The 12252-nt window shown below is 36.2% G+C and overlaps 1 protein-coding gene across 7 annotated transcripts in view; it reads left to right on the top strand.

The window, feature by feature from the left end:
* TANC2 (tetratricopeptide repeat, ankyrin repeat and coiled-coil containing 2) overlaps window positions 1–12252 on the top strand; it is a 363973-nt gene that overhangs the window by 134803 nt on the left and 216918 nt on the right. The gene's annotated exons all lie outside the window — the stretch shown is intronic.

Consider the following 12252-nt stretch of genomic DNA (forward strand, 5'->3'; position numbering starts at 1 on the left):
GTATAGGTTGTGGATTGACTTTAACATGATCTCGCAGTATGTATGGTACAGTCAGATCAAGTTGTTAGGTATCAAACTGTGTCTTTATTAAGTGAACTTTTATCTCTTAAAGATTTTTCAGGAAAGAAGATTTAATATGTTAAATGATACTTAAGTGCAAAAGTATGTATTCCTGGGTCATTTTGTTAGATTTCTTTTAATGTTATTAGTTTATATCCAGTATCAGTAAGTTGACTGGCATTGAATGGATTATGAGTGTATGGAGGCAAGAAATGAAGTCATTCCCAAAGGATGTATTGACTTCCTCCTATGTGTCTGGCATTGAGTTAGACAATAGAGTTGATTATCAAACAACAGTTCAAAAGAAAATAAAATGATGGGGGGGAAATGAGATTTTCAGACTCTTCCATCTATTTTGAATAAAACTTGTATTACAGTGTTTATAATTTTCATTAAAATGATAGTATTTATTCTGTAGACCTGCAGAGCATAAGTTATGCTCTTATATTATTTATTTTTGTTTTAGGCATCTTCAAATGACTGACTCAAAGTCTGTTTTGATTCTTGGATTAGGTAAAAATCAATAAAATAGCTTAATAGCATTTTACTAAAATACTTATTCCTTCTGTTATCTAAAAATAGGAAAATTATATGTAATTGGTCTTGAATAAAAATTTCAATGCTTAGAAATTTCCCCTTTTTCTTATAGTTTAAGGTATTATTGATTACTGAAAATGCAAATAACCAAATCTGATGGCTGCCAAGTGATATGCTTGATTTTACCACACAGATGGGAAGAAATAGCAAGAACAATTGTTTCCTTATAGAACTTAGCTGTATTGCCCAAGATTTTAGAGATACCACTTTCCTGTCCCATTTGACTACTCCAGTTTGAACTTCAGCTTAAATAGACAACCTTTAGGTAACCCAAAAGATAAGTACATATAACAACAAAGCCAACAACATGCCTGAAAACAGAGAGGTGGTAGAGGGAAGCAGCAGTAAGTATCCTTGGTTAATTACATGTGTGAACTATTCAGGTTTAATATTTTGGTGCTTGAAAGGTAAGTATCCTCTCAGATAATTTTGTTTTATTCACTGAAGAGATTTTCAAAGCCCTAAGAGTTTAAAGTTTGAAGATGCATTTTAAAATATCCGAACAAAAGAAGTCTATCTCCTGAAAGAGGATGCCGTGAAAACTTTTCTGTGGCAAATTTTCTGCCAAGTGAATTAGGTGATAAAAATCTTCTGGTTTAACCCAGAATGAAATTACTTCGGAATTTAAATTAAAAAGATTATTTAGTAGATTACTCATCAGTTATCTTTCCTTTCCTAATTATATTTTGGTATAAATAAGTAAAAAGAACATTGAATGGAAAAAGATTAGCTGACCATAAGGGAATGTCCTCCAGATAATTGTTCTTTTTTTTTTTTTTCAGAGAATTGTTCTTAGCAAAATACATTAATTGAATATGGCCATTAGGGCTAGACTTACTAATTTATCCGTTTCCATTCATTTAAACTTGCAGCTACCTTATCTTGCTTTATATTCATATTATAACCAAACTGAATTAGTAGGGCTAGAATAGTTACCTTTTTCTGTTTTCTTTCTGACTTTATCTAATATTTAGTCCCCTGTCTCTGCTACCATCAAGGGATTTACTCGTTTTTCTGTGCTCCTTACTTATCATTAAACAAATATTTGTTTAGGACCTACTGTATCAGGCACTGCTCTAGATACAGTAAACCGAGTGCAGGAAAATACAGTTGAAGCCCCTGCCTTCGAAGATGTTTATATTCCAGTTGTGAGGGAGCTATAATAAACATATAACCAATAAATCAATAATTTTAGATAGCAAGTACTGTAAGCGTAATAAAGTAGGAAAAGGGAGCGAGAAAGACTGGGGTAGAGGTAGGTTTCTCTCTATGGAGTGATTGGGGAGAATCAGAGAAGATGTTTGAACTGAGGCTCAGTGATAAAGAATGTGCCTGCAGTGTAGGAGCCCCATGTTCAATATCTGGGTCTGGAAGATCCTCTGGAGGAGGGCATGGCAACCCACTCCAGTATTCTTGCCTGGAGAATCCCATGACAGAGGAGCCTGGCTACAGTCCACATGGTCTCAAAGAGTCAGACATGACAGAAGGTACTTAGCATCCACACATGCTGAATAACAAAAAGAAGCCAGTCATGGGAAGGTCTGGGGTCAGAGCCTTCCAGGCAGAGGGAACAACCAGAACAAAAGTCCTAAAGCAGAAATCAGTGCTGGTGAGTTGAAGAATTAGAGAGAAGGCAGTGTGACCTCAGCAGAATAAGTCAGAGGGGAGGGGTGTATCAAATAGTTGAAGACATGGGCAGAAGCCAGAGTTTTTTATGATCACGGTAGGGAGCCTACTCTGTAGGATTTTTAGCAGAGCTGGAATGGGAAATATGATCTGATTTACCTGTTTATCAGAACTTGATGGCACATGTGGTATGAGTGGCCTGTGAGGGTCTAGAGCAGCGGTCCACAACCTCTTTGGCACTGGTTTCATGGAAGACCATTTTCCCAGAGACCAGGTTGAGGGAGTTGGTTTCGGGATGATTCAAGTGCATTATATTGATTGTGCACTTTATTTCTATTATTATTACATCAGCTCTACCTCAGATCATTGGGCCATAGATCTCGGAGGTTGGGGACCCCTGGTCTAGAGAATCCCACATTCATTAACCATGGGTGTGTTTTCCAGACCTTTAACAAGTCTTTACCTTCTAACAAGTTAAGAGAATATTGAAAGACAATCTTTCTGTTTGTTTTATCAAATAAAACATAACAGAGTAACATTTCCCTATTACTGTTTTTTTATAACCTTTGTACTTTCAACATGTTTGTCTTAGTCCTTCACACAGTTGTATATGAAGATCTATTTCCAAATATTTTGACTTATCTTTAGTCTCACGGGAGTGAGAATGGGGAAAGGCCTGCTCAAGAATAAAGATATGTAATTTGGAGGTTGAAGACTGTGTGTGTGTTTGTGTATAGTTAGTGTGTGTGTGTATATATATATATGTTTAAAGTATATATAGCTCTATCCAGTACAAAAACAGGTTACAGTAAAAGTGGTTAAGAGAGGAATGGGTTCTGTGGTCATGCTACTTGTGTCTGTATCACAGCTCTGAGAAAATCACTTAACTACTCCCTGCTTCTGTTTCTCCATCTGCAGAGTGGGGTTAATGATCCCTCCTACCTCATGGATAGTCAAACCTGTCCCTTGATGGTTACCAGTTGCTTAATACATGCATAAATACATGTATTTGTTGTTGTTGCTAACTCGTGTCAGACTCGCTATGACCTCAGGGACTGCAGCACACCAGGCTTCTCTGTCCTTCGCTATTTCCCAGTTTGCTCAAACTCGTGTCCATTGAGTCAGTGATACTATCTAACCATCTCATCCTCTGCTGCCCCTTCTCCTTTTGTCTTTGATCTAAATGCTGAGAATGTGTGAGCAGTTATTGTTGACAAAACTGTTTAAATTTGGAGAGAAGTTTTTAAAAACTCTATTGAACATTAGATACCAATTTGGAACTTTAAAATCTGTCATGTTTTAAAAATTATACTTTTTAATGAGTAATAGTAACAATGATAACAATTCTCATTTTAGTGCCTGTTGTGTGACATACCATATAAACACATATTCTTCACATGTATCTCCATTTTACACATGAATAAATGAAGCCTTAGAAAGGTAAAATGTCTCGCTCGAAATAATACAACTAAGAAGAGATCAAAGCCAGAATTAACACCTAAGCCTTTAAATTCCAAATGAGGTTCATTTTACCAATGAAAAAAATTGAGGTTTATAGAATTTACCCAAGGCATCTGGTATATCAGTTAAGACTTTTTGTTTAAAAAAAAAAAAAGTAATAAGACATAGCCATGGTTTAAGCAATAAAGGGAAACTAGAAGACCTGGAGGTTGGTCATGCCTCAAGGTTCATTTGGCTTAGTTGGATATTGCTTCGCTTTGGGGGGAGGCACGGAAGAGAGTGCAGAAACACACCATCGGCCCTAGTTAATTCTGTGGTAACAGAATTGCCACTGTTCTCTAGCTTCTTATTCAGTGATCTTTCCAAGATGTTTTTGTTCATAATATCATAAAGTCCCTCAGGGTGCTTCTTAACATGTAGAAATTGGGAGTGCCAGTAGTTTATTCATCAACACTTAATGAATTTACACTCTGAGTTTAGTAGAAGTTAAATTTTGAGTATTCATACTGTTAGTAGAGCTGTAAATTGGCACACTGTTTTTGTAGGACAGTTTGAAATAGGTGTCAGAATTGTAATGCTCATCATCTTTGACCCAACAGTTTTATTGCTAAGAGTTTATTTTATAAATTTGAACAAATTTAAAAATTATGTGTGTGTATATGTAATATTGTTTATGTAGTAAAAAAAAAAAAAGACAGTCTATTTATCAGTAATAGTCATCTATTGATGTTTTTAAACAATATGCAAGCATATACATATCACTGCTAAGTCACTTCAGTCGTGTCCGGCTCTGTGTGACCCCATAGACGGAAGCCCACCAGGCTCCCCAGTCCCTGGAATTCTCTAGGCAAGAACACTGGAGTGGGTTGCCATTTCCTTCTCCAATGCATGAAAGGGAAAAGTGAAAGTGAAGTTGCTCAGTCGAGTCCAACCCTCAGCGACCCCATGGACTGCAGATTTTCCAGGCAAAAGTACTGGAGTGGGGTGCCATTGCCTTCTCCGATACATATCACACACGCATTCATTTGGTCGTGAAGTAGAGAAATGATAGCTTGAACTCAGAAGCAGGAGGAGGAAGACATGAACTTTGTTGTATGCCCTTCTGTAATGTTTGTGTTTCTATGTGTAAAACCCATTCTCAAGAGGCAGTCTAACAAAATGGACCCTGACTGCCCTTTCCTAATTGTGTCGGCTTGTGCAAAGTTGCTTCAAGTCTCTATACTTCAGTTTCCTTGTTTCTAAAATAAGGATTAAAATAGTTGCTAGTCCAGGTTCGATGCACGATACTGGATGCTTTGGGCTAGTGCACTGGGACGACCCAGAGGGATGGTATGGGGAGGGAGGAGGGAGGAGGGTTCAGGATGGGGAACACATGTATACCTGTGGCAGATTCATTTTGATATTTGGCAAAACTAATACAATTATGTAAAGTTTAAAAATAAAATAAAAAAAAAAGAAATAAAAAGATAGTATTTACCTCATAGGACTGTTAAGAGAATTGGATGGGTTGATTTGTATAATGCTCGTAAGACAGTGTCTGGCATAGAATAAGCAGTCCAGTAAATGTTAATAATGATCATTATTAAATTTTAAAATAGATTTGGGTGAAATAAATAATAAAATAGATTGCTACCAGCTGTCAAATATCAATTCTGAGCCTTTGAAACATGACCTTCAAGTAATTTATTTAATTGCCTTAAGTAAGTCCCTCTCCTGTTGTAGGGAGTTAACCTTAAAATACTGATGTCAAAAAACAAAGAAAATACTGATGTCAAATGGATTAGTATCTAGCCTCTGGGAAAAGATTTTTTGGCCTGATTTTTAAAGTATTTCCTACCAATAGGTTGTAATGACCATGTGGCAGTCCAATTTAGATGGTAAATAATTCACAATATCCAGTACAATCATGCTGCAGCCTGGTTATTTTAGATGCTAGCTAAGGCCAAAATATTGTTTTCATTATTCATAAAATGAAATTATTAACTTGTTTCTGAGACATCCTGGGAAAATTGCTTAAAGCTATTTTGACATTAAAAAGAGCCTACATAGTTTGATACATTGTAGTGTACTTATGATATGTTCTTTGCAAAGGAATAATTGTCTTGCAATTTTTAGAACCACTGAAATTCAAGATGTACATTAGTAAATTTTATTAGAAAAAAAATAACAGGTTTGCTATAAAGATTAACATTTCTTAAACATAAAACCTAGCTAGTGTATAATAAGCATAGATAAGTGTTACTTTTCTTTTAATTTTATGCCTTGGATAAAGTGGAAACATAGTTTGAGAAAATTATTGAAAAGCCACTTTGGAAATATAAAGAGCCTGGAGATCATGTTAGTCTCTGTAGTCTGATTTATCTCAGTGTACTCATGCTACTATAACAGAAGAGTAAATAACTAGGTTATAACTAGGGAGTTATAACCAAGGAGCAAGTTGGGCAGGGTGGCAGTGGATGAAAAATTCCTGAGGAGAAATCAAGGGTAGGGGAACTCTTGCTGAGATCTGGGTACTTAGACACCAAGTGTGGGATATTCTTGCTGAACTGACTTCGTAGGATTCTTGCTACAGCTGGGCTAAGCTGAGGCCTTGTCAAATAATTGGGTTTGACATCAAACAATAGGGATGGGCTACAAGGGTGTGTTGTACAACACAGGGAATATACCAGTATTCTGTAATAACTGTAAATGGAGTGTCACTTTTATTACTTTGAGTTGATTTTTTTTAAATTTTATTTTATTTTTAAACTTTACATAATTGTATTAGTTTTGCCAAATATCAAAATGAATCCGCCACAGGTATACATGTGTTCCCCATCCTGAACCCTCCTCCCTCCTCCCTCCCCATACCATCCCTCTGGGTCATCCCAGTGCACTAGCCCCAAGCATCCAGTATTGTGCATCGAACCTGGACTGGCAACTCGTTTCTTACCTGATATTTACATGTTTCAATGTCATTCTCCCAAATCTTCCCACCCTCTCCCTCTCCCACAGAGTCCATAAGACTGTTCTATACATCAGTGTCTCTCTTGCTGTCTCGTACACCGGGTTATTGTTACCATCTTTCTAAATTCCATATATATGCGTTAGTATACTGTATTTATGTTTTTCCTTCTGGCTTACTTCACTCTGTATAATAGGTTCCAGTTTCATCCACCTCATTAGAACTGATTCAAATGTATTCTTTTTAATGGCTGAGTAATACTCCATTGTGTATATGTACCACAGCTTTCTTATCCATTCATCTGCTGATGGACATCTAGGTTGCTTCCATGTCCTGGCTATTATAAACAGTGCTGCAATGAACATTGGTCACTTTTAAAAATCGTCAGTAGGTAGATGGGTGGCTATCTACTGATGGCTCAGTGGTAAAGAATCCACATGCCAAGCCAGATTCAAGGGATTGATCCCTGGATTGGGAAGATCCACTGGAGAAGGAAATGGCAACTCACTCCAGTGTTCTTGCCTGGGAAATCCCATGGACAAAGGAGCCTGGCGGGCTACAGTCCATGGTGCTGCAAAGAGTCAGACATTACGTAGCAACTGAGCATCAGGTAGGTAGGTAGGGGGACTCAGCAGCCTGATTACATTTTAGTTAAGGAGAGAGTCTCTTGTCAGCATATATATTTTGAACAACTAAATGACAACATACATTATCTGACAGAGTTCTTTATTTAGTGTTTGCACATAGAGGATTTGCAACATAATTAAATTTGCTCTTTAGATTTTTATAGAAACATAAGGTAGAAGTTTGTATTAGTATATAGCAAATACTTTTCTACTAATTTTTGCATATTTGAATGGAAGTTATTCATACAAAATAAAAACATTATGCTATCACAGTATTTATTTATAGTGGAATTATGTAAGGTAGTTGTAGTATTGCTGTGTAAATTCCACTGAAATACAGTTGTTCTGTCTTCCTCTCTGTTCAGCCACTACTAGGTGAAGTTTGCAAAAATGACAGGATGTCCCTTTATGGAGAAAGGGCCAAATCCTCTGATGAGGATCGGCAATGTAAAGGAACCTCTGGACTCAGTTACTCAAAACATTTGAGGGTCAGTTGACTTAGCCAAGTATATGCGAAATTGTAGGAAACCATGATAGTATTTTTCAATAGATCTCTTGTCAGTATTTACTTGTGGGAAGTCGTCCTTTATAAACTTGTGCTCGGTTTCCCATTTCCTTGTATCTCTCTAAATGGTCATTGCCTCCTACAATGTATTCTTTTTTGTTTGAAAATCAGTATTTTCTAAAAGAAAATAGTGTCTTCCTAGGAAAATTACAGCATATACTACAGATAAGGATAATTCCCAGCTAGATGTTTTTATAATTTTCCTGTGAAACAGTTATTATTAACTATCATCTGTGTTCAAAAAAAAAGATTACTGAGATGTGTTCTTTTCTTTGATGTACCATTTAACTGGTAAGCAGATGAGCTAATTTGCTACTTTCTTTTTCTGTCTTAGCATTATTAATTGTTTGGTTCTGACTTTGATCATAGAAAACTGAGTCACCTTGGCTAGTCTAAACAGAAAGACTTTTAGTAAAGGTTTATGATGGCTTTCAGAATTTCTCAAGAAGGCCTGACTGCAGTCAGACACTTCACCACCCTACAGTCCTAGAGGAACAACATGACAACCTCTATCACAGTTGCCCTGGAGGAACCAGATGCCTCTTCACCACACAGTTTATCATATACTAATGGGTTTTCTTTTTCCCAGTGTGCATATATGTGTATGTGTATGTTTGAGTGCTTTTATTAGAAAACAAGAAATACTGAAAGTGGATTTACTATTCATTTAACTCAAGGAGACAGAAGAAGCATAAGTAAACATAAAAGAAGTAATCAGAAAAAAAATTAAAAGCAACAATGAATACAAGTAAAATACAGAATAAAATCTTTGATCAGTGAAGCTGCAAACAAGTTCATTGAAAAGATTAAGAGAGTAGAAAATTCTTTTGACCAGTATAATTTTCCATCATAGTGGAAAAGAGGAGAGAGATGAGTTAAATAACTCATAGGGCACATAGAGCAAGAAGTGAAATAGCCACTGATAATAATGTTCTTTGTTATAATAAATATATAGTATACAGGTTTATAGTAGGACCACGTAAAAACTAGATAAATGGAAGAAAACAGACTGTAAAACTGACTCAAGTAAACAAAAATATGACTAGCCCAGTAACCAGAGAAATCGAAGCACCCTAAGAATCAGCAGGTCCAGATGATTTTGCAGTTTTACTAAACTTTTAGGTAATAGTAATAATAGATAATGTTTATTGAACTGTTTCTGTGTTCCAGACAGCTTTACATAGTGAACAGATTTAATCTTCATGGCAATCTAAGTGGATAGTCAGTGGCTTCTACGTCAAAACTTTCAGTAGTGGCAAGCTTTCTGCTTTGTCCTTAGCCTGTTCTTTTGTTGAATAGTTTTAACCATCAATTTTCTATTTAAAAGTGAAAGTGTAGTCAGTCATGTCCAGTTCTTTGCAACCCCGTGGACTGTAGCCTGTCAGGCTCCTCTTCCGTGAAATTCTCTAGGCAAGAATACTGGAGTAGATTGCCATTCCCTTCTCCAGGAGATCTTCCTGACCTAAGAATCAAACCCAGGTCTCCTGCATTGCAGGCGGATTCTTTACCGTCTGAGCTACCTGGAAAGCCCCAATTTACATATGTGCAAATATCCTCTGTTGTTTCCACCTAGTACTTCTGTTCACTCATGACATAAATGAACGTCCTCTTTCACAGGGCAGTCCTTTTATCCTGGAAAGCCATTTTCACATCTGCTTTCTCTAGCTTAAGAGACTTGTTTAAGACCTATCCAGTATTCAGGTGGTACTACATCTGTGTTACTTTCTTTATCTTCTAGTCTGATAATTATATCAAAATGGACATGAGATAATTTCAGAATTACTTTCCTTTGTGACCCTTTATTGACTCTCAGTGAGCATTTTTCCTTTTATTAAGATTTTGTAGAAGCTATTATGATATTCATATGTTCTTACTTTCTAGTCCTGTAGTCCTCCTAATTTCCTGCGTGGATTTACAAAGATTTCTATTAGTAGTTTCACGTTCTGTCTTCATGTTCTTTTAGAACTCAAATGTAAATTGTGTGGTCCTGGATTTCAGGTATGTTTTTAAACTCATAACTTGGACTTCAGTTACTTCTTGACAATGTTTATTTTACCCTTTTTAGTTTAAATATGATTAATGGAGAAGATTAAAGCAGAATAAGGAGTGAGTAATTGTTCTATCTCTTGCTTAGAGGCCAGGTGTTAAGCATGACAAACTCTGCAGTCAGTTAATACTTGTTATACAGGGTTCAAGCCCTGGCTTTGCCACTTATCAGCTGTATGACCTTGCTCAAGCCACTTAAATCCTCTGAGCATGTTTTCTAATCTGTATGATAATGGTATCATTATTCTTATTATTTCTGCCTCACAGGGTATTGTATGGATTAAATAAGATAATATGTATGGTCAAGTACAGCTGATTGATTCGTAAATGGAAGCTTAGAACAATATCATTACATTTTTTATCCTTCCCATACACTGGATCTGGCCTTCTCATGTTTATGTTATTTATTATTATTATTTATTATTCTCATGTTTTATTCTAAGAATATCCAGACCTTCTTCTTTTTTTTTTTTTTTTGCTATCTTAAAAACAGCTCTTCTCGTTAGGGGCTCTGTTCTTCCTTAACAGTATAATTAGAGGGTTTTCCACTCTTCATCTTTGATTATATCCTTCTCTCTTTGTGTGTTTCTATTCTGGACACAAATCCATATTTATCAGAGAATTCATGGTATGCCCATGTTTCTTTATATTATTTCGTACATTTGTGGTTGTGTAAATTCCTTTTTAATTTTTAATCTATACTCTCAAGCTGGCTTCTCTGTTAGAATTACTGACTATTGGCCCACAACTTCCTTTCTTTTTTTTTTTTTCACTTTTCACTTTCTTTTTTTTTAATTTTAGTTTTAAACTTTACAATATTGTATTGGTTTTGCCAAACATCGTGTTTTTTATTTGGAAATCTACTTGCCTAAAATCTGAAGTATGGAGTTGACTTTTTCCAGCATTCCTATTAGAGTGGTGACCCAATACAGAGATGTTTGTGTAGATACATTTCTCTGTGTGCCAAGCAGTTACTGTGTCAAGCCTGTAAGTATGATTTGACAGTTACTACCATGAAACCCTGTTACCGTCAGTACTGTGCCCTGGATGTAATTCTCAATATTTGGAAGAGCCTAAAAGAAAATGTACATTTACTTGTCATAAAGTTATAGAGGCTAGCTTTTTTTTCTTGGATGAAACTATATCACCTTTTCTGTGATCAGCTTATGTTTACTTGAAACTCCAGTTAATAGTTTGTTATATCTGTTTGAATTAATAAATGAAAATTTTGGTAGATAAAATCTCTTAAAATTTAAGTCTGTGTGGAGGAAAATAACAAAAGGAATTCTGACAGGTGAAACAGTTGACAATTACTTGGTTAATAATCTCTGATACTCTTTTGAGCTAACATGTGGTGTTTCTCAGAACTGAATATCACTTTTAAAGATGGTAGTGAAGTTTATAGAAAAAAAAAATTCTTCATTGTCAAAGCTTCCTTTGTGATTTCCCCCAGAAAACTTACCACAGTTTTCTGGCACAGTTCCTAGGAAGTCTATTTTTAAGCCTAATTGTCCCTGTTTTTCCCTACTTACCTACCCACCTCCTCTGCAATATGAGCAGTTCAAAAAGTGTCAGATGTTGAATGTAAGTACTAAATAATATTGGTCGTTAGTAATACCCTTCAGTCACAAAGTATTATGAAAGGCAAAAAAGTAAATATCCATGATTCAAAAGAAATCCTCTCAGTGACTCTCCAGACAGGAAGTAAATTATAGCATGGGATTATATAAAGCTTGTGTGCTCAGTTGCGTTTGACTCTTTGCAGCCCTGTGGACGACTCTTCTGTCCATGGAATTTTCCAGGCAAGAACACTGGAGTGGGTTGCCATTTCCCATTCCAGGGGCTCTTTCTGACCAAGGGATTGAACTTGCATTTCTTGCATCTCTTGCATTGGCAGGCGGATACCGTACCACTGCGCTGTCTGAGAAGCCCCATTTAAAGCTTAGCAGAGAATATATGTTCACTTTATAATAACAGAACTTATTATAATGCTAAACCAGTTTTTTCTCATTATAGAAAATTACATGCTCTAAATGATGTATTCTACTTGTGAGAATAATAAATACATTGTTGCTGTTAAGTGGCTCAGTCCTGTCCCACTCTCTGTGACCCCATGGACTGAGGCATGCCAGGCTTCCCTGTCCTTCACCATCTCCCAGAGCTTGCTCAAACTTATGTCCATTGAATTGGTGATGCCATCCAACTATCTCATCCTCTTTGTCTCCTTCTCTTCCTGCTGTCTGTTTTTCTGAGAATCAGGGTCTTTTCCATTGAGTCAGCTCTCCACATCAGGTAGTCAAAGTATTGAAGCTTCAGCTTCAGCATCA

This window comes from Bos taurus, chromosome 19 (assembly GCF_002263795.3).
Source record: "Bos taurus isolate L1 Dominette 01449 registration number 42190680 breed Hereford chromosome 19, ARS-UCD2.0, whole genome shotgun sequence".
In the NCBI taxonomy this organism is placed as follows: domain Eukaryota; kingdom Metazoa; phylum Chordata; class Mammalia; order Artiodactyla; family Bovidae; genus Bos; species Bos taurus.